Below are 1,175 nucleotides of genomic sequence, written 5' to 3' on the forward strand. Positions count from 1 at the left end.
TTTTGAAAGCTACACTTCTAGCCAGTTGTGGTGGCACACACTTTTAATCCCACCCCTCAGAGACAGAGGCAGGTGAGTCTCTGAGTTTGAGGTCAGCCTGGTCTACAGAGTGAGTTCCGGAACAGCTGGAGCTACACCGAGAAAATACACAGTATTCAGGAAATATTCCTACTTCTTGTAGCAAGTTTTCTGTCCCATTTTATTCTTTTCACTCTATTAAAATAATGCTGAAACCAGGCCACATGCTGGGCAGTCTTTTTTTTTAAATAAAACTTTAAGAATTTATTTATTTACATTTATTAAATGTGAGTGTTTTTTTCCCGCAGTGCACGACTTGGATTCCTGGCGCCAGCAGAAGGTTTTGGAAGGTTGTGAGCCACCCAAGTCGTCTGAGGAGCAGCCATCTATCCAGTCCCACCTCCTTTTAAAAATTTCATTATTATTATTACTATTAGTTTTGTTTTTTTGAGACAGAGTCTCACTATGTAGTTCTGGCTGACTTGGAACTCACTATGTAGACCAGGTTGGCCTGGAACTCACAGAAATCCACCTGCTTCTGCCCTCTGAGTGCTGGGATTAAATGGGTGTTCCACCACACTTGGTTTATAAAAGATCTTTAATCCCAACACTCTGGAGGTTGGGGCAGGAAAGTGGAAATTGAACCCAGCCTGGCCTACACGATAAGACTGTGTCTTAAAAAACAAAAACAAAAAACAAAACAAAAGAAAAACCCGGGGAGGGGCTGGAGAGATGGCTCAGCGGTTAAGAGCATTGCCTGCTCTTTCAAAGGTCCTGAGTTCAATTCCCAGCAACCACATGGTGGCTCACAACCATCTGTAATGAGGTCTGGTGCCCTTTTCTGGCCTTCAGGCACACACACAGAAAGAATACTGCATACATAATAAATAAATAAATAAGTATTTAAAAAAAAAAAAGAAAAACCCGGGGAAATGAAAACTCAGGAAAACGAAAATAAAATCAAATCTCTAAATCTGCTCTCAACCTGACGGTTGGAAAATCCTGCCTTAGCACAGTTGGGGTAAGAAGGTGTGTGTGGTGGTAGTGGCGATAGGGGCACTGTGTTTTTAAAACACCAATAATAACCGCAATTTTCTGTTTTCCTCCTCCCCGGGCTCACATGATCTTGGCAGCTGGCCTGCTTTAGCTCGCCCAGC

The sequence above is a fragment of the Microtus oregoni genome, unplaced genomic scaffold (genome assembly GCF_018167655.1).
Source record: "Microtus oregoni isolate MIOR12 unplaced genomic scaffold, Mior012 000004F_ref0000308, whole genome shotgun sequence".
NCBI classification, from domain to species: domain Eukaryota; kingdom Metazoa; phylum Chordata; class Mammalia; order Rodentia; family Cricetidae; genus Microtus; species Microtus oregoni.